This window comes from Pongo abelii, chromosome 21 (genome assembly GCF_028885655.2).
Source record: "Pongo abelii isolate AG06213 chromosome 21, NHGRI_mPonAbe1-v2.0_pri, whole genome shotgun sequence".
Lineage (NCBI taxonomy): Eukaryota > Metazoa > Chordata > Mammalia > Primates > Hominidae > Pongo > Pongo abelii.
In genome coordinates this window covers 57,288,116-57,312,067 of record NC_072006.2, presented here as the reverse complement: position 1 = coordinate 57,312,067, position 23,952 = coordinate 57,288,116, and the positions used below count along the sequence as shown (strand labels likewise).

The window sequence follows — 23,952 nt, the reverse complement described above, 5'->3', positions numbered from 1 at the left end:
GTAACTGCTCAATAAATGTTGATGCTGTTTATCTTATTGTTATCATACATATCAAAGAACTCATCATATACAAAGAGTCCAATAAATTCAAGCTGCAGTAATTAGCTCAATAAATAGTTTCTATATGAATAATTTTAAAAATGATGAGCAGACGGTTGAATTAATATATGAGTAAATTAAAACATGACTCATTGAAAAAATGAATGAATGAATGGGAGCTAGAAACTGAGAGTGATACCATAAATTGAGGGGCAAGGCTAAGGGATGAGAAGGAGGAGAAAATGATGGAAAGGCACCCTGTGCTTTATGGGAATGCCCTTCTTGTGATCTGCGTCTCCATCAGGTGGAATGTTCTGCAATGCTGCTCTCTTCATACTCTCATTACTGCAGGTCATCTGTCTGGAGCTTGTTGACGGGCAGCTTCATAGAGAGCTATAAAGCAGCACTTATGGCCAAAGTCATCATAGTTTGTTGAATTCTGTGCTTACGGTGCCCACATCATTTTCTCTCCTTTCTCTAGGTCATAGTCATTCAGTACACACATGGAGTTTAGCATAGATGGCTTAATTCCTCATACTGCCTCCCCATAGCCCCTGAAATAAAATTCAAGAGACCTCAAGACCCAAAAGATAAGTAAGAATAAGTAGGATAATGTGGACGTTTATTGAGTACTTATTTTAGTCCAGACCCAAAGAGTTAGCCAGGCCAAGATAGCTCACAATCTTGAATGAACCATCTCATCCAACCTTCACAACCATATGTGTCAGGTACACTCATTAGCTCAACTTTGCTGATGAGGATATAGATACACAAGGTTATATTACTTGTTCAATGTCACAGGGCTAGGGAGTGGCACTGACAGGATTTGAACCTAGGCTTCTGCCCCTGGAGATTCTTCTCCAGGGGGCTTTAGCCTTCATCGCTCTCTACCTTGCCTTAACCTCTAATGCACTTGAAGTTACAAACACAGCTGTCCCTCCACTTCCTTTAGACTCTTCAAAATGAACTCAACAGAGTGAGTTTTCCAAAATAAAATTCCTTAAATGTACACACATTAGAGACACTTTGAGATTATTTTAAAAATTCATATTTATAGATCTATTTGATTTTTTTTTTACCTATTTCCTACTCATATTCCATTGATCCATATTAGCCAGTAGACAGACACTTGGAATTATAGCCCAGGTACAGTGTTGTAGTCCAGGTACTTCAAATACCATTTCAAGGTACCATAGACCATTCTTAGTGTAGGTATCTGGACCGCCAACCTTGCTCTCACAGCCAAGCTTGGACAGGATGGCATCAGCTAAAATGCTGTTTTAGACAACCTTTTATGCCTACCTATCCAAGAGCTGTGCAATTTGTAGCATCCCAGCCTCCAGATTCACAGAACAGAGTATAGAAGAGGGATTGAGAGCTGAGAAGTCATTGCTTAATAACTATCACACTGGCAACTTACATAACTCTAGGAGTTATATGTTCTCTTAACTCTGAGAATGGGCTGCAATCCACAGGGATGGATCCTTGGTAGCCATGTTTGTATCATGTGACCTTGCTCACTTCCTCAAACTGGATTGGGCAAGAACACTTGCATAAATCACATTCTGTCTCCTGAGGACTGGGACTGACAGGTAGTTAGTTTCTGTCACTGAACCTGACTCATGTAAATCTGGGATCACCATATTTCACCAAACAGACTAAGCATGGAGGAAATCTGTCTATAGTGATCAAAGTCTAGAGTAAAGAAAGTGGAGTAGAAGTGAAAAGGGAGGTGAGGGAGGGAGAGAAAGTGCCTCAGTGGTTTTCTAGTTTTTGAGTCCAGTTTCTTCCTAAAGGCTGGCTGTATCCCAGTCTTGTGTGTTCTTTGAGACATTCCTACCTTTATAAAACGTGACAACATTTTATATCAGTCAAGTAAGTTGGTTTCTGTTGCTTACATCCAAAAAGCACAGATTAATAAGACAACCCACTTTTTATTTTTTTCTTGTTCAGAGCAGACTCAAATACTTTGTGAGACAAGGTAGCTTACAAATAACACATAAACATTTTATTGGCCAGAAAGACGGTTGGTCAACTTCATTTAAAAAAGACAAGAAATGGGCAGAGCTATTTATTCAATATTTTTAGCAACAAGTGACAATAAAATTTCCAAGTTGTTCCTCAGCTTCTAATTTCTCTGTAAGATTTTATAAATGTCTAAGATTTAAATAATTTAAAAATAATTAAAAATTTCTAAATAATTCTTTTAAATTACTTTTTAAAATGGGTGGCTTGAAAGGAAAGTATTAATTGTTAGCTTTCAGAAAAATAGCAGTGGAGGTCAATAAGGTTAGAGAAGGATGAAGAAAGTTTGGAATCACCAGAAAAACTGTTTGTAATTCAAGAAGATAAATGACCATTTTGATGGCAGTCAGACACATTTCCAGAAAATAGCTTACCTTGTATTGGATAAAATAATGCTGCCTCCAATTAGAATATAACCCAGTAACTAAAGTGAGGAGAAAAAGTGTGAAGTAGAAGGAGCTCTCTGGTTGCCAGGGAGCAACCAAACTCAGTAACTCAAGTGAGTTTAGTAAAACAGTGTTTTTTGTGTGTGTGTGTGTGTGCGTGTGCGTGTGCGTGCGTGTGTGTGCTGCTTGAATCTGAGAGGAGCATGATTAGAGTAAGCTCTGGGCATAGCTGGATCCAGGTGTGCAAAGGACAACACCAGGAATCTGTCTCTTGCCACCTCTTGTCTCCAGTTTTCCCTGTATGGGCTTCATGCCTAAGCAGGTTTATTGCACATACAGTTGCCAGATTTAGCTAATAAAAATACAGGATGCCTAGATACATTTGAATTTAGATAAACAATGACTTTTTTTAAGTTTCAGTATATCCAATGCAATATTTGGGACACATAATAAAATTATTCATTCTTTATTTGAAATTCATTTTAATGGGCCATCCTGTATTTGATCTGGCAACCCTATTCACATGAGGTGGCAAAGATGGCTGCCACCACCTCTAGACTTATATTCTATTAATGTGACAGCCTCTGTAAAAAAGGGGCTTATTTGCTAAAACTTTAACATATATAAGATTCAACTTGAACACCTGTCTTTTGACTCCTCACTGTCCAGGTCTCTCTGTGCATCCCGTGGCCACCATCGCTCCGATATCCATGGGAGAAATCAATTAACACTTATGAGGGCTTCCCCTCTCTCTCTTCTCTGTATACAAAATGAACAGGTAAAAAGGAAATGCTTGTCAAAACAAATCTCTATTTAGTTTTCTCCATCTATGGGACAATCTCTGTAATGTGTCAATCACTTTGTTGCAAAATAGCCCCTCCAAGACACAATCCACATTTTCAGATGACACCCGCCTGTCAGTCACTCACTAATTCAAAGCCAAATTTCATGCCAAGCAAAGACCAGTTTGTCAATCACTTTGCCTGCCACACATCCACCAGTATCACCTGACAGCTACAACTTTCTACTCTCCAATAAAGTAGGTCTAGTTAAGGCTGTTTGTCTCCTCTAATTGAATTCCTTTTAGGACTGGTAGCTTAGCAACTGATAAGTTATTTTCTGTGACAACTGGCCTAAATTTCATAGCTTTCTTGACCATTGCCACTTGTTAGAAAACTGTTTCCCCTCAAGTGGCTAAACAGCAGATGTAAGATTTATTTAATACTAAATTGTTCTATTGTTTCTATTATAAGCACTCTTCCACTGCTTAAAAGTAAACACAGGATATGTTGTTAAATAGACACAATTTTGAATAATTAAGAAATGACTTGAAATTTTGTTCCAAAGACTCAAATTCTTCATTATAGGTCGCACTAAATGCTGGAAAAGGGGCCAATAGGATTAATTCCCAGCATTTATTAGGCTATAAATTACTTCATAAGTACCTACTGTGAGTGAGTCACCATGAAGTCTTGCACAAAGTATTATATAATACCTGTTGTTGGCCTGAAGAGACTTGGTTGGGGGAGATAGCGGGCAACAAACTCTATATCTGTTTAGAGAATAAACAGTGCAAAGGTTAAAAAAGGCAATGATAATAATTTTCTAAAAGGATCACAATATAGTCATGATTGGTAGAGGGAACGATGATGGTTAATTTTACATGTCAACTTGACTGGGCTAAGGGATGTCCAGATAGCTGGTAAAACATTATTTCCATATATACCTGTGAGGATATCTCTGGAGGAGATTAACATTAGAATCATTAGACTGAGTAAAGATCACTCTTACCAGTGCAGGTGGGCATCAGCCAATCTGTCAAGAGCCTGAGCAGAATAAAGGAAGAAGAAGGGTGAATTTGCTCTCTCTGCTTGGGCAGGGACATCCATCTTCTACCCTTGGACATTGGTGTTCCTGGTTCTCAAGCCTTTGGATTAGGACTTACATCATTGACTCTCCTGGTTTTTAGGCCTCAGGCTTGAACTGGAATGAAACCACCAGCTTTCCTGGGCCTCTAGCTTGCAGACAGAAGGTTGCTTTATTTCTTAGCCTCCATAGCCATGTGAGCCAATTTCTCATAATAAATCTCTATCATCTATCTATCTATCTATCTATCTATCTATCTATCTATCTATCTATCTATCTATATCTATCTATTTTTCTATCTATCTATCTATCTATCTATCTATCTATCTATCTATCTATCTATCTATCATCTATCTATCTACCCTGTTGGCTCTGTTTCTCTGACAAAGACCTTGTCATTTCTTTGTCATTTCCATTTCTCTTTCCAGTGTTAGAGAAACTCTCATTGCATGCAGAGTAAGTGAGAGATTGTGCCTTTACCTTCCATTGTAAAAAGTTGAAAGACTGGACTTTACCATCCCTCTGGCAGCCACGAAATCAAAACTTGGCTAGTTGGATGTGCCTGCTCTGGACTTTTGAATCTATAGCTGTGAGAACATTTGAATTCACTCACAGTAGTTTCCCCAGTGTCCAGGAGCAGTGGCATCAGCAGCATATAGGACTGCGGTATTATTTTGCACCCAAAATAACTGGGTGATTGATTGTTCCTGCTAAAAGGAGAATGTTGTGATCCTTGTCTCCTGTCTACTCTTGAATTGCCATGGTTCTAACCTGGTTTTCCAATTGCTCATTAATTTGGGGAATCCCTCATATACTTCAAATATATGCAATTGACTCTTGAACAACACAAATTTGAATTAGGGGGTCCATTTATACACAGATGTTTTTCCATCTTTCCCACTCCTGAGATAGCAAGACCAACCTTCCCTCTTCCTTCTCCTCCTCAGCCTAGTCCATCTGAAGACTATGAGGATGAAGACCTCTATGATGACCTACTTCCACTTAATGAATAGTAAATATATTTTCTCTTCCTTATGTTTCTCTTCATAATGTTTTCTTTTCTCTAATTTACTTTATTGTAAGAATACAGTATATCATACATATAACATAAGAAATATGTCTCAATCAACTGTTTATGCTATCAGTAAGGCTTCCAGTCAACAGTAGGCTATTAGTAGTTAAGTTTGGGGGGGAGTCAAAAATTATATGTGGATTTTTGACTCTGTTGGGGCAGTTGATGCCCCTAACTTCTGCATTGTTCAAGGGCCAACTGTACACGTGTGTGTGTGTGTGTGTGTGTGTATAGATATATACATAATTATATATGAGATATATAATTAAATTCTTATATATAAGAACAATGAATGAATATATGTACATATATATGTATGTATAATTTAAGACATTCAGAATCGTTTTTTGTTGTACGTAACCTATAACTCCTCAAATTTTTAATTGATTTAGAAAATGTGTGTGAGATAAGAAAGGTTCTCTCCTCACTCTGGGCTGCAATAATTTGGGAAGCTTCCATGGAGAATAAAAACTTTAAATACTCTTTGCATAGGCAAAGAACAAGGGAGCAGCTGTTCTGGATAGAATCACTGGTACAGAGAAGCAGAAAAAGTCTAGTACGTTGAGAGCAAATTTGAGGCTTAATAAAGAAAAGATCTTATTTATCTTCCCCATTATTTTATCTTTGTAAAAATAGCACAGTGGCTAGCAAAAGATAAGCATTAATTAAAAATGTGCAACTATGCCGGGTGTGGTAGTTCACACCTGTAATCTTAGCACTTTGGAAGGCTGAGGCAGGAGGATTTCTTGAGCCCAGGAGTTTGAGACTAGCCTGGGAAACATAGGAAGACCACGTCTCTACAAAAAAAATAAATAAATTAGCTGGGCTTTGTGGCATACAGCTCTAGTCCCAGCTACCTCAGGAGGCGGAGATGGGAGAATAGGTTTAGCCCAGGAGGTTGAGGCTGCAGTGATCCTTGATTATACCACTGCACTCCAGCCTGGGCAAGAGAGCAAGACCCTGTGGTAAAAAAAACAAAAAACAAACAAACAAAAAAAACAGTGTGTAGAAAAATGAATGAATAAATAAATGACAACAAAAGAGAAAGAATACCCACATGAATTTGGTTAAACTAGAGACTCCTAGTGGGGAGGTAAAAAATGAGTCTCTAACATTAGTTGAGAAATTATGGTGAAGAAGCTAAAATTTGACAGAAATGATTTCTGCCTTTTAATATCAATTTTCAGCATATTATAATGTACCATTCATCCTATAATGAATAAAATGTTAAATTATAAGACTCCAGAGTTCTAGAGACAGGGAACACATTGAGTACATCATCAGATGAGTCATGCTTGTGGTATTGCCCAATGGGAAACAATCTCAATCTGGAAATTTCCATACACTAAAAGGAGCTGGCTTCAAAACTCCTACTGGCCGCCTTAGAAGATGCAATTGAGCAGAGAGAGAAAATGTTCAGGGAGAGGAAACCATGATGGTATGGCTAACATAAAGAGACAGAAGCCATTCCTGTACAATAAAGAACTACTGGTAGGCAATTTGCAGAGCACAGCATGGGATGTCTACTTCTTTAGCTCCACAGCTGTTCTAGACTTTAGTTTAGGGCATGTCCTTTGAGCAATTGCAGTCAGGGAATTCCCTGATATTAGTAATTGGCCTTTCGATGTTTCAGTGAAGACTGTTCTGGCATGGAAGAATGAATAATGAAGAATTTAAGCCAAAGAACATAGATAATTCCATTAGACACATTTGTATAATGGCTTGACCCATTTCTTAGTGGGGAGGGATTGGAAGCTAAACTCAGAACCAACTCTATGTTGTTTGTGGAGGAGCCAACTTTTAATTTAGCATTTACTGTGCATTATGATTGGTTCTAAGAACTTTGCATGTATCACCTCATTAAATCCTTGCAACAGTTTGCAAATGTAGATGTTGAATAAGAGGTATCAGAGGAGAAAATCTATTGTTTTGGAGAAGGGGAAGGTATTAAGTCTTATCTGGAAAAGTGGAATGTGTGAGGTCACTAAGACCTTACAGAGAGAAAGACAAAACAAGGGACAGAAACTCTACAATATTTACATTCCAGTGATTGCAAAATGGTTTGGGCCAAGGAAAAGGTGTGATAGAAAGGAGGCTGTAGTTCAGCTAAAGCAGTGCTCTGTTGCTCTGTTTCCATGGCCATTGACACAGGGCTCTTTCCCTGTGTTAATGACATTACAATAATACTAAGAAGAAAAAAAGACATATACAAATGAAGAAAACAATAAGAAGAGAGAGAGTCACACGTGGGCTAGTTATTTCCTCAGTGGACAAAGGTCCACCAGTGTTTGGCAAGGTTTTGTGCAAGAGAAAAAGGAATGATCTCACAAAGAAAATAACTTTACTTACAAAAACTTGGAGCCTGTGTGCTCAAGAAAGCTTCCCATAACAGAACTGTTGTTTTCCTCACTGACCTTGATTTAAATCAGTGTCAGTAATAAAATCATGGTGTGGCCAGTTCTCTTTTGATATCACTAATCAGAATCGAGAAATGGGCAGTGTTGAACACTCGGTGCCCTTGGATAACTTAGCCTGGATTTGGAACCATGGGTGGATTTGACTGTTCAGATTTCTCTCCCTAGTGAGGATGATTGGGAGATAGGGAGACTTATAAAATGAGGAGCTGAGAGGTTGTTATTATCATTCTCATTTTACCGATGAGGAACCTGAGGTTCAAAAAGGCTAAATGGTCCTTAATAATACATAACTAGTAAGCAGTGGAGCCAAAATTGATCAGTCTGACTCCATAGTTTAAAGTCTTTTCCATTATGGTGTATGCAAAAGACTGCTAGTGTTTTCTCCTCTCTCTTACCTCTTTTATTACAACAATGTAACACCCATATTTTAGTGGAGCAGATGGTTGCCCAGCTTGAGACTACATTTCCCAACTTCCCTCGTAGCTGGGTTGTGGCCATGTGAGTAAATTATGGTTAATGAGATATGAGCAGAAGTGGTGTGTGATGCTCCCCAGAAGAACTGGGTGTGACTTCCCATGCCTCTTTCCCAATTCCTAATGGTTACAGCTGGAGATGATTGACACCACCCTCTTGGACAAGCCAGAGATAGACACCATGTGTTGAGTATGGTTGGAGAGAGAGAGAAATACACTTCTATCATGTAAAACCACTATAATTTTTTTTTAAACAGCATCTTAGGCAATATCCTAACTTACACATGATATAACAGCTCTCCAAGGGTTTTACCATTTCTTTATGAGGAACTACAGGTTCTTATCACAGATTATGTAATACTTTTTAGTTTGATATAAATATACATGCATATATTAAATATAGTAACTTCTAAGTGAAAGAGTTTAGATATTTCTATACAATTTTGACTTTACTCTTGATTAATTCTTTATGTTGTTTTTATGAAGACTTGAATTAAAGAATCATTCAGAGGCCGGGCGCAGTGGCTCACGCCTGTAATCCCAGCACTTTGAGCGGCCCAGGTAAGCAGATCACGAGGTCAGGAGATCGAGACTATCCTGGCTTACACGGTGAAACCCCGTCTCTACTAAAAATAGAAAAATTAGCCGGGCGTGCTGGCAGGTGGCTGCAATCCCAGCTACTCAGGAGGCTGAGGCAGGAGAATGGCGTGAAACCGGGAGGTGGAGCTTCCAGTGAGCAGAGATGGCGCCACTGCACTCCAACCTGGACGACAAAGCAAGACTCCGTCTCAAAAAAAAAAAAAAAAAAGTAAAAGAAAAAAAAAAAAGAATCATTCAGAAATATTTACCTCTTTCTGGGTAGACCTAATATACCAGAGTTCAGCAAACTATACTTGCCAACAGAGGTCTAAAAGACCAGGAATCAGCAAACAAATCTGGCCTACAACCTATTTTTATAGATAAAGTTTTATTGAAATACAACCATGCCCATTTGTTTACATATTGTCTATGGCTGCTTGTATGCTCCAAGGCAGAATTGAGTACTTGAGACAGAGAAGTCCAGGTAAGCAGTGCGTTTGCAGAAAGATATTTTCCCATCTGGATGCGATGCACATTTCAACAGTATTACTATATTCGTTGCTTAAATGCAAAAATCCATCAGGGTTTTTATAAGTGGGTTACCTCTCCTCATTATTTTTTCTAGGTAAAATATCTTTGGGAGGAATTTGTCATTTTTGACCTTGTGAGAATGAACAAAGGGGCAAAAGTGAGGTAAGCTGTAACATCAAGTGCGGACAGTCTTCTCTCCCTCCCAGACATGACTCTGGCATTGGGATTTCAGATGGAAAAGCCAAATGAGTTTTATGTAGCTGCCCTGGTCTTTGCTTCTTGCATCTGTAGCATAAAGAACGTCTTGTTCTTGTTGGGAGGAAAGGCATGATGGAATCAGATTCTGCAGAAGTTTGCAAGCGCCAAGGGTGTTCATGACTCCAAACTGCTTCCCCGATGCGCACAGATTGAAGCATATGAGGGGACTTGGGTGTGGAATGGATGCTGTTCACACTCCCAGGGGAGGAGCCCTCTGAAGCCTAAGGCTTCGGTCAGGGAGACCGAAGTGTGGGGGAAGCAGTCCCTTTGCCTCAGCACCTGGACTGTGAGTCCATGAAGACCTCGGGGCAGAGGAAGCAAGAAGCAAAAGACTGTAAATATTATTCAAATAAAGAAAGCACAAGGTCAGAAAGCAACAGAACGCTGGAAATGTTTTTCTTTTTTCCCCTTCTTTGAGGCAGTGAAGGCGAAGGGGGTTGTTATTTCATAGGCCCGTGCTGGCTGTTGTGCTCAAAGCGCTACACTCTCTCTGTGTTTGAAAGGCCAGTTTATGAGGCAGCAAGGGATGATGCCACCGTCTTGGTGGCTATGACAAAGGTCAAGCTCCTGCTCCTGCTATAAGATCTGTCATAGATCAGCTGCAGCCCTGTTCCATGTTCCCTTCACTCTGGCACCCGTGCTGATGGAGAAACAAAGGGAAAAAAGAGTCAGCTCTTAAACGATGTTGCCCAAGTGACAATTGTCATTTTTGCTCATGTTTGATTGGCTGAAGCAAGTCACATGAAGCAAGCCTGATGGGTATGTATAATCTTCCCCCAGTAAAGGACAATGCATATCTTGTCCACTGCATCCTCTCCACAAACCTATAGGGTAATAATTATATAAGTCATTGTATAGGAACAAAACTGGCACTCAAATAGATGTTGCCCATTCTGACACAAATACCAAGTTAGTGACCCGGGATTTGAAATCACATTGTACACCAATTCTCTCCTCACTATTTTTTTTAACTGCACCACCCTATCTTTTCAGTTACCTATGAAAAATGGAATTAAAATGTTTACACACGTTATCACAAGAATAAAGATTGTCTCTCTTCATTAAGCTAAGCTTGAATGGCGTTAGTTCTCTGCGTCCCATACCCTAGCCTGTTTTTAGGAGGCTTGATAATATATAAAAAGAGTTGACATTTTTGAATAGTAATTCTAGGTATGCCAGGCACTGGGCTCAGTGTTTTATATGCTTAATAACATATTCACAAAACTTTTCTCACACACACACACACACACACACACACATACACGTTACAAGAAAGATATTGCTACCTCAAGTTTGTAGGTGGAAGTTGCAGCTCAGAGAGGTTACGTAGCTTGCCAAATACTGCCTAGCCAATAAGACTGCCACGATGTAAGCCCATCTGCCTGTCTTTAAAGTTTATTCCCTTCTTTCTGTGTATTCTGGCAGAAATACCTGCTGGCTCCTGGTGTAAAGGAAAAGATGGGAAAATATAGAAGAGATTGTGAATGTCTAGAGTGTAACTCTTATTTTTTCTGTCAATTACTCCTGTCATATTTATAAGCACTGATGTGTCCTGCTGTAACACTGTGTGCCATAGCATTAAAAAATGCTAAGCAACCCAAACATAATTAGAAAGGTATATTTCCTGGGAGAGGTGAGTGGCAATACCGTGGAAAGTACTCCCAAGCCTAAGATAAGCAAGTTTTGGTTTAAAAATAACTTTAGATGCTCTGTGCTGCTGCTCGTTTCAATTAGGAAACATAATAAAATAAAACTGCACACTCGACTACATGTACTATGTGAAGAATATAATTATATCTAAGTAGATAACCTATATGTAACCTACTTGAATTTATACAAATATGGATCTAGATTTACCTGCCTGGAAATGCAGGCTGGCATTTAAATCTCGTTAATCTATCTTTTGCTCAGGTTGTTGTACCAGTTTTGTAAATAAGGCCATGCTGTCTTCCATGGCCTCAACTGGAAAATGGGCATAATTAAATCTATCACGTGGTTGTCAGAAAATGTGAATCAGACACACTGCTGATGATTGTGAAGGTACTGCTTGTAAAGAACAAGTGCTGGTCACATCTTTTGATAAAGGTGTAACACGGAGAGGGCAGTTAAAAATGAAAACACCTTCTCTGGATGTTTGTCTTCCAACCACCTACTCCTCCAAGCCAGAAATCTGATGGCTGTTTTGGAAATTCAGAGTCTCTTAACTGTACCACAGCTCTCCTCCCAGCCTTTACATCTACTGATCCCTGTCTCTTCCAGTCTCTCTTCATCCCTTTCACCCCTGTGTCCTGCTGTATCTTGTAACTATGTCACGTCATTAACAAGACAAAGGCGACAGCCATGGTGTAAGGGTTAAGCCCTTCAAGGTGGTCTTAGAACAAAACAGAGAAAGGCTGGTATCTCAAGAGCCCCATAAATCCCTGTTTTTCTTGATTCTTCTCCTTGGTGACTAGGTTCTTGGCGAGGCACACGGCATGCTGACCCTTTCATCTGTTCACCCCCATCTCTCCTCCAGGTATTCTCTTTGGACAGAGTTTCACAGTTGTGGTACTATTGACTTACTGAGCCACATAACTCTCATTATCTTGTTGTGGGGGCTGTCCTGTGCATTGGATGTTTAGAAGCATCCCCAGCCTCTACCCGCTAGATGCCAGTAGCACTTCTCCTCCCAGTTGTGACAGCCAAAAAACATCTCCAGACATTGCCAAATGTCCCCTAGTGGTGGTGATGGTGGTGGGAAAATTACTTCTGGCTGAAAACCACTGACTTAGTAGCCTCACCCTTGATTGTAAGTCGTGTTTCATTGGCTCCACCATGACCTGTAAGCTCTCTGCACGCAGGGAACCTGCAGCTTTGCTCCCAGCTCCACCTCAGAAGTGGACACAGTGCCTAGAGTCCAGCAGGCTCTCAGATAGATAGATTGAGTGAGTAAGGGAATGAAGCACCTGGAAATTTCCTCTGGCTTGGAAAGTGAGGTTAACTTTGCTTTGCTGAATGACCTAGAAAAATTCCTTTATGCCCTTACTTTACAAGAAATGTGATTCTCACAGTGCACATCCCTCTGGTCGGATATGTGAAATCACCCGTTAGAGAATGCTGGCAATTCTGCTGTTAGGACTCTTGGGTTTTCCAGGAGGAAGCCATGAGTCTTGATTTTCTTTCCCCCTAAGGTTTGGCTTAACACTGAGTCACTGGAGCGAGAGCAGCTGCAGTCCAAAGATTCATATCCCCCCTGTTTCACTGCATATGGCCTTAGAAAAATTATTTTTTGAAAAATGACCTAAAGCTTTCCTAAACTCCTCAGGAATGACACCTGAGGGGAACATCTGAAAGACTTCACATTCATTAGCTAAACCTTCTTGTTAGGTTATGTTCCCTGAAATGCATTTGACAGTTAATGAAGTAGAAAAGATGGCAGTCGGAGAAAAAATAAAATTCTGTCAGATTCTGGCGATAGAACAGGGAGGTTAAAAAAAAAAAAGCAGGAACCTGGGGAGGCATCGATAGATCAGCACCTCACACTGTGAGGATTTTATCGTTGGGCACATTGCCTCGGATCAGAGCCGGCGGCAAAGTTAAATTCATGCATGGAACTCTGCTCAGATCCTAAGACCATACAGAACTCAGGCAACCTAGTCAGGGCAAAAGCAGCAGGAATACAGGGCTGACTGGCAGATATGTGAAACAGTGATCAGAGAAGAGAAAGAGAAAGGAAAGACATGTTCAAAAATATTTGGACTGCTTTAGACACCTTTCCCCATTTCAGTTGGATTACAATTTAGTCCAAACCTGCTTGAATACTCAGAAGGTAAAACCAGTTTGCAGGCAGTCGAGTGAGCAGGCACAGACTTTCTCTGCAAACATTCGGTTTTAAATGACCTCGTGGGATGTGATTCATTTCCCGATCCCTTTTCATCTTCCGTGCCTTCTATTGAGGTTCAGAAAAGGGATCTGCGGGAAGAAGAGTGGCACACTGGTGTACACCCCTGCAGTTGCCAAAATTATTATTTGGTTAATTCAGCTCTGTCCAGTCTTCCTGAAGTTGGGCAAACCTGTTTTCTTCTCTGTGATGTATCACTTAGAAACACCAACTGCAAGGATTTCTTATGTTCACAAAAAAGGGAAGGAAACAGCTGGTAAATGTTTCACAGATGGCAAAGCTCTTGGCATCTCTCTCAAGAGAGGGCCACCCATGCAGATGGCTCATTATTTTAACATTTGGATTTTCATCTTATTAAAACATCTTTTTTTTTCTCCTGGTTTTATTTAGCATCATAAATTCTCTTACACTTTAGCTAGCGACTAAGCGATTTGAGGACGTGTGCTCTAAGGAACATCCTTTGACTAAAACATAGATTGGTAACATCATTATTCCCAGCTTTGATCTCAACATGATGGGCTTCAACCTGATTAAAAATTCCAATGAATAGAAAAGCTCTGAATAGTGAATTTATCAAGTAAAAGTCCATGAAGTCCATATAGTAGCTGAATTATTCAGCAGAATGATAAACCGAGTGAAATTGGGGGAAATAGTTTTATTCAATGCATAAAATCTCTATTACTATGCAATATGCATATATAAAAATAGACAAATGCACAGTGGGTGTAGATTTATAAACACACCCTTTCTACATATGTAAAGGGGTTTCTGCACCATGAAATGCAGCAACCAAAATTTAAACCAAGGAATGCCAACTCTTGGCAAGGTAGATAGGAAAGGGCCAAGATTTCAAAGGTCTCTGCCCACTCAGATGTCAACAGGATTGAACTTGCATCTTCTATCCGACTAGCTGTTTCTAAGTGCAGAAACAGGAAGGCTGTGTGTGGCTGGATGGAAAGAAACAATGAACTCTTGCTGCCCTGACGTTGCAAAAGCAGCCCTCGCCACTCTCCTTTCCAAATATTGCTCCCAAGGATTGGGAAAAGTTGTGGATACCTCAGCATTCCAAACTATTGTGCTGGGGTGTGGGAAATGTTGGAGATGCAAATGCAAGTGACAAAGCAATGTAATAAGAACAAACCAATCTCTTTAATGTGGTGTGAGATGCTGGCCTAAATACAGATCAGTCGCTATGTTCTCACAAATGGGCCTCATGGAGCGGGGCCTGTGCACACCACGTTGTAAATGTTTATTAGCAATGGTACACAATGCACGTTATGGGTCCGTGGAGCTCAGAGCTGGCTCACTTTGGGGGTCAAATGTAAATCCCTGAAATGCTGAGAAAATGTTAATAGTTGCCATCACCAAGAACATATCGGTTGAGAATGTACATAGGTATCATAAATGGAGGCTTTGTTCATCGACTTGAATCACCTCTGGAACATCTAGCCTAAAGCATTAGCTTGTGTAATGCATTCTGTGAGCTGTTGGCTTTTCTATCAGATGGAAAGCAAAACAGGAGTTTCAGAAAGTATGGTTTCACAAACAAGAGGTGGAAAGGGCAAGGCTGATTAGACATGTCTAGGAAGCTATGAGTGGTAGAGGTATGAAAGAAAAAAAATAAACCAACTTCTCACTAAGAAAATTTCTTCTGGGGGGTCTCATGTTGCTTCATGGTTTTTGGCATCTGTAGCATAAATTGTAATCACAAAAGCACAGGTCCTGACAGTCCTCAGATAGTGGACTTTTATGGGTGGAGGATCTTCAAGCTTACCCTCTTTGATCACTCTAAGGTAGTGGTCTTAAAGGTCCCCAGTCTAGTGGCTCAGCATCATGTCGGCCCCATCCCAGACCTACTGAGTCAGAAACTCTGCGGAAGGGGCCCAGCAATCTGTGTTTGAACAAGCCTTCCAGGTAATTCTGATGCATGCTCAAGTTTGAGAGTCACTGCTCTAAGGCATAACAGTTTGTCACTCCACCATTGCCCAAGAATCTTTTTGGTGACAGACATCAAATATGATTCCTGCAAAATCCTGGCAGCAGAATACATTTGTCTATTTAACTGCATGCAAAACGCTTGTCAAGAAGGATTCTGGGGGCTCTTTTTGCAAACGCTTCCTCTCTCCTGCATGTATTCAATCTATCTCTTTGGAGACTGCATATGTCTTCGATCCAAGCTCCAAAGTTGCAAGCCATCTTAAAAGCACCCCTCACCCCCATCATTCTCGCCTCATATTGGCAAATAAGACAGAGGAACACTGCACCTAGTTTTCTGTGTCTGGCTGGAAAAGACTGACAGATTTCATTACATTTGTCACAGGGTCTAAAACTCCACGTGGGAGAAAATAAGCCCATTTAGTAAAAACATCTCACTGTACCTTTGAGTCAGAATGGAGAAGCATAAAAAGTATTGTTCTTAAGAAAATTACAAGGCATTTGGTTGTGTTTTCAAAAGTGTGATGACTATTCACCAGACTGGCTTAGGTGGCTGCAAAGCCCCCCACAAAACTATATAGGTACTAGAAATACATATGCCTCCAGCAAAATGGCATAAGAATCAAAGGAGAAATGAATTTCCTGTGGTGCAGATGAGCTACTTAAAATCACTCCCATCTGAGCACACCTCCTTTTCCTCATGTGCACTGAAAACCATTTGAATAATGCACGTTATTCAGTTGCATTGTGAGCTCTGAAAGCCATTTAATGAAGGTAGACAGGCTTCCAAGAAGGTGCATTCTTTGACTAATGTAGATACTCCTGGAAAAATCTTTCCCCAACATGGAATGCAAGATTTACTGAGTGAGTGGAAGAAGGAATGCTATTATAAACTCTTGTTTCACTCAATCAAATCAAATGGAAGCAAACTTGGGTTAAATTTGATCTATTCTAGGTGAACCTTACTCTATGCAATGTATGTACTGAAAGGCTGTAAATCAATCACATTTTAGCAAATCAAACCAACTTTCTATTGAGTTTTACTGTATTATCAAAGTTGCTTTGTCTCTTTATGATTGATCATCAATTAACAGTGGTTACCAATGCCAATCTTTCTGTTAAATAGTTAGCGATCTATATACATTAATGCTTAAATGAATAAAACACACCCCTAAATAAAAATTTTATGAATATTTAAGAAAGTTATGGGCACTTATTTGTACCTCTAAATATAGTGTATACATATATACATATATTATGTATTGTTTTAATAAATTGGGATAACTGTGTCCAAGAAGATTGATGCTTCATATGTAATTTATTTGGTTAATTGAGCCAAAATTACAGGAAAGGACATTTAGAGCAGGGGATATTTAAAATTTTATTTATCTTGGTACTCTGAATTAAAAGGTGGTATAGAGTCAGGTTCAGCAGTGTGGGCTTTGGAGTCACACCTGAACTCAGACCCGCTCGCCACTTCTTGGCTGTGGACTGGGCCCCCTGATCCCCAGTTTCCTTCTCAGTAACATGAGTCTAGTAATTATTTCTGCCCAACGGGGTTGCAATGAAGAGTAACACACTGCTTATTTTTAGCACAATGCCAGGTACACAGTGAGCACCCGAATAAATGGCAGCTGGTACTGTGCTTATTATGAACTGATGGAGTCACAGGTATCACGTCCATGACAAACAGGGGGTATATATAAATGCCCATCTGGAAAAACCACCCAAATAATTTGACACCATTGTGGTATTTAAAAAAAATTGCTTTGGTTGTATGTCCAAAGAGAGGCTCAGCAGGGTGAGAACAGCTCTAACTAAGTGAAGCAATATGTGGTTATTTTAATATCAGGGGGGAGTCCCATTTTCAAACCCAACTCTTCAGTTTCTGAAATTATTATTAAATAATAATAATGATGATGATCATAATAATGGCACTAACATTTATATAGCACTCACTATGTGCTGGGAACTGCGGTAGATGCATGTATTAATCCATTTAAATATCACAACAATCCATGGAGAGAGATACTGTCATTATTCCTATTTCCCAGAAATAGAAATGAATATGCAGAGAGATTAAATGGCTTGCCCAATATCTCACAGCCAGGAAATGGTCGAGCAGGGGTCTGAACTGAAACATGGGGAGGATAAATTCTCTTGAAAAGGTAAGCGAGAGAAGGCACTGCAGGAATCATCCGGTCTCATCCTCTAATTTTATAGATAGAGAAATTGAGGCCAGTATTTAGAACAGTGCTTATCATTTGTAGTAGATGCTCAATAAATAACACTGGAGTGATGAATGGCATCAACAAACAGGAAAATGACTTATGAGTTACCGGCATAGCCAGGAACTAAAAGTCTGGGTCTTTTACTTTGTGTTTTTTTAATTTTTTTTTTTTTAATTTTACTTCAAGTTCTGGGATACAAGTGCAGAACCTGTAGGTTTGTTACATACGTATACATGTGCCATGGTGGTTTGCTGCACCTATCAACCTGTCAACTAGGTTTTAAGCCCCGCATGCATTAGGTATTTGTCCTCATGCTCTCCCTCCCCTCGCTTTTATTTTTTCATTCCAGCATTTGCTCTCTGGTGACTAGCAACCATACAGCTGAGACACTCCCCCCAAAATACCTGTTGCCAATAATGAGCTTTATAGTCCTTGTAAAATTATTTGTATTTATCATTTCATATCTGACTGTCTGTATGTTTGCTGATATCTCTATTGCAGAATGTGCATCTCTAGAGAACAAGTATCTCAAAATGACCCTTGGGTGAGTAATCTCATTTCTTTTCTCCTTTAGTCTTTTTTTCCCTTTCTTTCAATTTTTGATTCTATTTGGTGGGTGCTCATCCTTCAGCAGGTGTTCTCACTTTCCTGAACTAATCCATACAGTTGTGAGTAGACTTCAGTGGTCAAAAAATGCTTCTTGATTAACAAATCTTTATAGAAGGCACTCAGGCCAAATGAATAAAGAAGATAATAGACTCTGAATTAGATGGGAAACTCCAGGTTGCCAGTAACAGAAACCCCACCCTAAAAGATATGAACAATAACCAGCAAAAGGAATACAATCGGCCCTCTGTATCTGAAGGCCCCACATCCCTGGATTCAACCAACTATGGATTGAAAACATTTGAAAAAAAGAACAATACAGTAATAAAAATTAATGCAAGTCAACAGTATAACAACTATTTACATAGCACTTACATTGTATTAGGTATTATAAACCATCTAGAGATGGTTTAAACTAGGATATGGGGAGATGTGCATAGGACTTACGGAAATACCATACGCCATTTTATATCAGGGACTTGAGTGTTTATGGATTTTGCTATCCATGGAGGGGAGAGGAGTTTCCTAAAACTGATTCCCAATAGATACCAAGGGACAACTATATATTCCTTATGTAACCAAAGCTCCAGGGGCCTCAGGACAAGCCTGCTCCAGAGCCCCAGTCTCTTTCTCTGCATTTATCAGCTCTGCCTCCTTTACATCTCTCCTGTCTTAGATAGGCCTTCCCTCACAGTGATGTCAGATGTGTCCATGGGGTCTGGAGCTTTAGGCTTTCTTATTTCCATCCAGCAAGGGTGAAAAGTCTACTTCAAGATAAATTATCAAAATAAACAAAAATCCCAGGTTTGAATTTTGTTGCCTTTTTTTTTTTTTTTGATGGGGTCTCACTCTGTCACCAGGCTGGAGTGCAGTGGCGCGATCTCGGCTCACTGCAACCTCCACCTCCCTGATTCAAGCAACTCTCCTGCCTCAGCCTCCTGAGTAGCTGGGATTACAGGTGCCCACCACCATGCGCAGCTAATTTTTGTATTTTTTTTTTTAGTAGAGATAGGGTTTCACCATGTTGGCCAGGATGGTCTCGATCTCCTGACCTTGTGATCCACCCACCTCAGCCTCCCAAAGTCCTGTGATTACAGGTGTGAGCCACCACGCCCGGCCGAGTTTTGTTGCCTTTTACTAGCCTGATTTGATTCATGGATCTCTCTCTGAACCAGTTCTTATAGAGAGAAAAAATGCACCACTGGCTTAAAATTTAAGTCAGCCATCAGCAAACTTGTCTGTAAAAGACAAGACAGTAAGTCTTTTAGGCTTTATGGGCCACAGGGTCTCCATCACAGCTACCCAACATGGCCATTATAGGCTGAAAGCAGCCAAAGGCGATACAACGATGAATGAGTGTGTCCAGATTTGGCCTTTAGGCCACAGTTTGCCAATTCTGGCTTAAACAGTCAGGCCCTAACACTGGTCCAGGAGCCACACTTTGAGAATCTTGTATTCTTTTTTTTTTTTTTTTGAGACGGAGCCTCTGTCACTAGGCTGGAGTACAGTGGCAAGATCTCAGCTCACTGCTATCTTTGCCTCCCAGGTTCAAGCGATTCTCCTGCCTCAACCTCCTGAGTAGCTGGGACTATGGGCGTGCACCACCATGCCCAGCTAATTTTTGTATTTTTAGTAGTGATAGGGTTTCTCCATTTTGTCCAGGATGGTCTTGATCTCCTGACCTTGTGATCCACCCGCCTCAGCCTCCCAAAGTGTTGAGATTACAGGTATGAGCCACCACACCTGGCCAAACCTTGTATTCTTTAAGTACCTCTCTGCCAGTGGCATATCTAGTGTAACCCTAATAAATCTTGAGCCTCGAGACCATCCTGACCAATATGGTGAAACTCTATCTCTACTAAAAAAAAAAAAAATACAAAAATTAGCTGGGCATGGTGGCAGTGACCTGTAATCCCAGCTACTCGGGAGGCTGAGTACCTTCACAGAAGTTCATTCAAAGAAACCCAAGCTAGCCATGAAGTAGTGATTTTTAAAATCCAAGTGTTGGCCGGGTGCTGTGGCTCACGTCAGTAATCCCAACACTTTGGGAGGCCAAGGTGGGCAGATCACCTGAGGTCAGGAGTTCAGGAGCAGCCTGGTCAACATGGTGAAACCCTATCTTTACTAAAAATACAAAAATTAGCTGGACATGGTGGCACATGCCTGTAATCCCAGCTGCTTGGGAGGCTGAGGTGAGAGAATCTCTTGAACCCAGGAGGCAGAGGCTGCAGTGAGCTGAGATCACACCACTGCACTCCAGCCTGGGTGACAGAGTAAGACTACACCTCAAAAAAAAAAAAAAAAAAAATCCAGTCTTTCTGCAGGTCTCTCAAAACACATGAAGCAATATTCAAGATACAAACCAGGACAACAGTTCCCAAAACCTATTTCTCTTCTTTCCAATTCTCTTACCTCAAAGTTCCCCATTTAACAAATCCCCTGACTCTAATCATCAGTAGCTGTACATCTTTCCTCCATTTCTCTTCAGACTCCTTTCCTTCCTAGGCCTTCAATATGTAATCAACGTAGGTTTTCTCTCTCTCTCTTTCTCTCAGTCCTCCTCCATTTCCTCTAGGCCTGCAGCTTCCTTTGTCTACTCTTTTCTCAATTCTGAATCACAAAATATTTTAAACCTGGCTGTCAAAGATTGCCTAGTATTGAACAGTGGGAGAAGGGAGTAGAAAACACAACACTGATAGGTCAATGTAGCTTGTTTTTGTCAGACTTGCAAAACTGGAACCCATCATGTATTACAAGTAGATTTCAAGATAGTGGTGATTTCTTTGGAAGAATGGAGTGGGAAAGAAATGGGAGGTGGAATTGCATTTGAACCTGGAAAATTCCATTTGTTTTCCAAAAACTAAAATAATACCTGAAGGAAACATGACAAAGTGATAGCATTCATACTATTTGAAAAATGGGTACACATTGGTGTCTTATTTTCTGTACATTTGAAATATTTCACATTTTGAAATCTGAGTAATTAAATCAGAACATGGGAGAAAATAATGTCTGTGAAAGTACTTGGTTAACTTAAAATCCACCAAAGCAAACATCCACTAGATCTCAAACATTACCAGCAGCCGCATTATGTGAAAGCTTTGCTAAAACACAGATTGCTGGGCATCACCCCAGAATTTCTCATTCAGTTGATTTTGAGTGGGGCATAGGGATCTGCATTCCTAACAAGTTCCCAGGTCATGCAGATGCTGCTGGTCCAGAGACCACTCTTTGAAAAATCATTGTGGTAGACAGCAAGCTCCATGTGGTCAAAGACCATACATATTTACTGATTCTCAGCATCTCCCTTGATTTCTGACACCTGTAAACACTCAGTAAACATTTATGTGTGGATCACAGCCATGGGCTATCATATATGGGGAAAAGTGGATACTGCACACAGTTTAAGGTGTTCTTTCAATCCTTTGGGGAGTAGAAAGGGTCCTCTTTCTTATTATTACAACAGGACTAGTGGGTTTGATTGAGAAAAATAGGAGTCCTCAGGAAGTAAGATTAGGGGTAAGTCAAGGATCAGAGGTGGCTTCCTCTTTAGGAGTGCAAGGAGACAAAAAGGGACTGAAAAGAGAGCTAATGAGTCTGTTCTAACATTCACTTGGCATCCAGAGAGACCCCCACAATCCCAGCCGGCAGCTAACTGCTGGCTGCAATATTTATAAGTCTTGCTCTTCTGACTAGGCACACCCTGCATCTCTGTGCTGCAGCCACCTAGGCTTGCTTTCAATCCTTCTAGGGTGACCAGCAGTCTATTCTCACAGGTCCTCCACACTTGCTGTTTTTTTGTTTGTTTGTTTGTTTGTTTTGCCTTTGCCTTGTTTGCTCCCATTTAACCTTCACACCTCTACTCAAAAGTTACTTCCTCCAGAAAGCCTTCTTTTGTCCCCCTGAACGAAGTCAGAGACTTCAACCATACATTCATGTTAAACATGCTCATTTTTACACAGTTCTTCATAGTTTGCAATCATACTTTCTTTTTTGGTAACTACTGTTCACCTCCCAGTTTGACTGGGAGCCCAAGAGAGCTAGGAGCTTATCTGCTTTGCTTGTATCCCCTACTCATAGCCTAGTATCTGGCCCATAGCTTGCGTTTAATAAATATTTGTTGAATGAATTAGTAAGACATGAATATATATGGGCTCCTGCTATGGTATGAATGCTTATGTTTCCCTAAAATTCATATGTTGAAACCTAATCTCCAATGTGTTAGTATTAAGAAGTGGAGGCTTTTGGGATTTGATTAAGTCATGAGGGTGAAACCCTTATAAATGGGATTAGTGGCCTTATAACAGAGACCTAGCTAGCCCCTTTCACCATGGAGGATGCGGCAAGAAGGTGCCAGAGATGAACCAGAAGTTGGGGCCCTTAGCAGATACCCAATACACCAGCACCTTGATTTCAGACTTCTCAGCCTCCAGAACTGTGAGCAGTAAGTTTCTATTGCTTACCAGCCACCCACTAAGACAGGTCCTGTCCTCATCCATCCTGCTTTGTCGTTACATGATTGAAGTCACAAAGTGCAGGCCCACATGTATGTCTCAATTCCCATAGTCCAGGTTCAATTCCAAAGTATGCTTTTATCATTTGAAGACCCCTATCCTATTTTAGGTTTCTCTGATGCCTTACCTTTTCTGCCCCCAACTCCAGAGGCTGAGAATGAAAGATTAGACAAGAGTCAGCTTCCCACAGGGAAGGAGAGAAGTGAGCAGTGATAATAATACCAGCAACTTGGAAACAGGTAACTGGCACAAGGTCCTACTCGAATCTCCAGTACAAAGGGAGGAAGGCAGACCTGAGAGTATCAGTAAGTCACAGAGGGAAAACCTATGAGTGAAAGAAACTTCTAAAAGTATTATTAAAATGTTGGTTTGGGCCAGGTGCAGTGGCTCACCCCAGCACTTTGGGAGGCCAAGGTGGACGATCACTTGAGGTCAGGAGTTCGAGACCAGCCTGGCCAACATGGTGAAACCCCATCTCCGCTAAACATACAAAAATTAGCCCAGCTTGGTGGCAGGTGCCTGTAGTCTCAGCTACTCGGGAGGCTGAGACAGGAGAATCGCTTGAACCCAGGAGGCAGAGGTTGCAGTAAGCCAAGATGGTGCCACTGCACTCCAGCCTGGGCGACAGAGTGAGACTCCGTCTCAAAAAATAAATAAATAAATAAAAATAAAATAAAACGGTTTGCTCAGTTTTCTTTCTGAAGGGCAGTCTAACATCAGCTTGAAGAAGCACTTTTTTAGCACCAGTTAAGCCACAAAGGCTGTTGTGTAGAGCCAGGGGTTGGATGAGGGATTTGGACTGTCTGATCACAGCCTGTCACACCTTTAAGCCTGGTTTGTTTTTTTTTTTAATCATTGCCGAGTTTATGAATCATTGTTTCTACTTGCTTTAGAAATAGTCATTCTCTACTTTTTCATTTTTAAATTGAACTTGTGCTGGCTTTTTATATATCCCTTTGGTGTCTTACCTGCTTAATGAAAGAAATACACAGTGCTTTTAAACAACCGTAAACATGTGGAATGGAAAATAAAAACATTTCTATTATTCATCTTTCAGGGATAACCAGTTTTTCCCCTAAATTCTTTTACAATGTCAATGCAGATACGAATCTCTTAGTTTATTATTTTTTAAATAACAAA

General features: G+C 40.4%; 1 long non-coding RNA gene across 15 annotated transcripts in view; it reads left to right on the top strand.

The window, feature by feature from the left end:
- The window catches only part of LOC129052153 (uncharacterized), a 71,465-nt gene that overhangs the window by 5,305 nt on the left and 42,208 nt on the right, over nucleotides 1-23,952 (top strand). For 6 of the 15 annotated variants that reach the window (XR_008517006.2, XR_008517004.2, XR_008517011.2 and 3 more), the window contains exons 3-5: nucleotides 9,483-9,550; nucleotides 18,194-18,236; nucleotides 22,961-23,051. This is a non-coding gene — a long non-coding RNA (uncharacterized LOC129052153). Of the gene's footprint in view, nucleotides 1-3,119; nucleotides 3,229-5,263; nucleotides 5,329-8,764; nucleotides 8,840-9,482; nucleotides 10,684-18,193; nucleotides 18,237-22,960; nucleotides 23,052-23,952 lie in introns of those variants that run through there. The other 9 variants (XR_008517008.2, XR_008517013.2, XR_008517000.2 and 6 more) reach the window with 4 other exon arrangements.